This window comes from Spea bombifrons, chromosome 9, assembly GCF_027358695.1.
Source record: "Spea bombifrons isolate aSpeBom1 chromosome 9, aSpeBom1.2.pri, whole genome shotgun sequence".
Classification (NCBI taxonomy): Eukaryota; Metazoa; Chordata; class Amphibia; order Anura; family Pelobatidae; genus Spea; species Spea bombifrons.
In genome coordinates, this window is record NC_071095.1 from 5,059,809 (window position 1) to 5,061,283 (window position 1,475).

The 1,475-nt window shown below is 46.2% G+C and overlaps 1 long non-coding RNA gene across 1 annotated transcript; it reads left to right on the forward strand.

The window, feature by feature from the left end:
• The first annotated feature begins 615 nt into the window (after positions 1-615).
• LOC128505228 (uncharacterized) lies at positions 616-1,166 on the forward strand. The gene is made up of 2 exons (XR_008355554.1): positions 616-788; positions 913-1,166. It is a non-coding gene; the product is annotated as an uncharacterized LOC128505228 (long non-coding RNA).
• Positions 1,167-1,475: the final 309 nt, after the last annotated feature.

Consider the following 1,475-nt stretch of genomic DNA (forward strand, 5'->3'; position numbering starts at 1 on the left):
CATCTGCTTCAGTCCTCTAATACCTAGCCGCCTAGAAGATTTAAGGAAGACGCTCTCTTTTGCCACTTGTTTCACCAATCATTACTTTTACCAACCCATACTGACCGCCGCTTGCCCATTCTCCCCTCCTTATTTAACATAGCATTGCTAGAACGTCGCTGGTGTGAGGACAAGCCACTTGAACTTATGGGCCTTATGGTGGAAGACCAATGCCTTAACCGCTACTCCAAATCAGAGGTACAGGTTACCCATTTGAAAACGCATAAAAACCCTGGTATGCATCAACTCTCTCTCTATAACGTTCTTTATAATCGAAAATTATACACTCTTAAAAATGTCTTATGAAGTGTTCCGTAGTGCAGGTGTAATAGCCAGTTCATGCGTTAAAATTGTCAAAGGGATTTGGGTCACTCTGCCAGCATCGGCCAATGGAACCATGCACCTCTCATACCTTGGAGTCAGACCTTCAGGGTGGTTGGGGGTTATTCAAATCTTACTGGAATGTGGCTTCCCTTTCGTGCTAACCTGTATTTCTTTTTCCTCTTTCGCGATCAATGCAGGAAGAGCTGCTACGTCGATTTGGAACAACTGTTGTGCCCTGGAGAAGCTGCTCAAAATCCTTTGGCAACGCACAGGTTGATGAGAAGCTGGATGAGAAAATCATCTATGAAGCGCATTAGGCTTGTCAGACCAGCATGCTATAAATTGGTCCTCCACAGTCTACGTACCATGAGTAAAAATGTTACAAATGCTTAAATGTTAGATTTGATTTTCAGGGAGCAGGGATAGTGAACAGGTTGGAAAGAGAAGATAGAGGCAGCACCCGTTCTTGTTGTTGGTAGTAAAGTGGTGTTTTTCTGTTCCAAGTTGATGGCCACAAAACACCCCCACGTCTTAGGGCTCAGCTAACAGCACACACCTGTGGGATAAAACAAGCAGTGTGTCCTGCATCAATTGTCTATTTTGTCACATTAACGGCTCAGTGGAGTTTGCTATCCCAGTTTGGAGTTAACGGAAGTATGGAAAATGCTACACCCAATCACAAATGGAGTCTTGCTGAGCCAATAGAGACGCAACTCCCACCTACGAAGTGACTTGACGTGGCACGTTAAGGAACCTCACTTTTTTTTATCTTTTATGGAAATAAAATCAATTATTTAAGTGTGTGGGGGGCGTGGCTTGGATGGCGGCTGAGTAAGATGTGCGGTGTGGGAGCTTCTCCAACTCCTAAGCTATATTCAACCGATTTTGGCAGTTACTGGGATATTATCCACGAAGCTACTATTACCCACTGCGGGCATTATGTCGGCGAGCAAGACCAAGTCATCGGCGGGCTCTGTTCCGGCTTTTTTTGAGCCTAAACCCAGACGTCGGGCCTCTTCCCGCGCTTTACCTACCATCCGCGACGACGCGGAAGATTCCGATGCTTCACAAGGCCCAGACGCTGGCCCCTTACCTCACTCACCTTCGCCTCC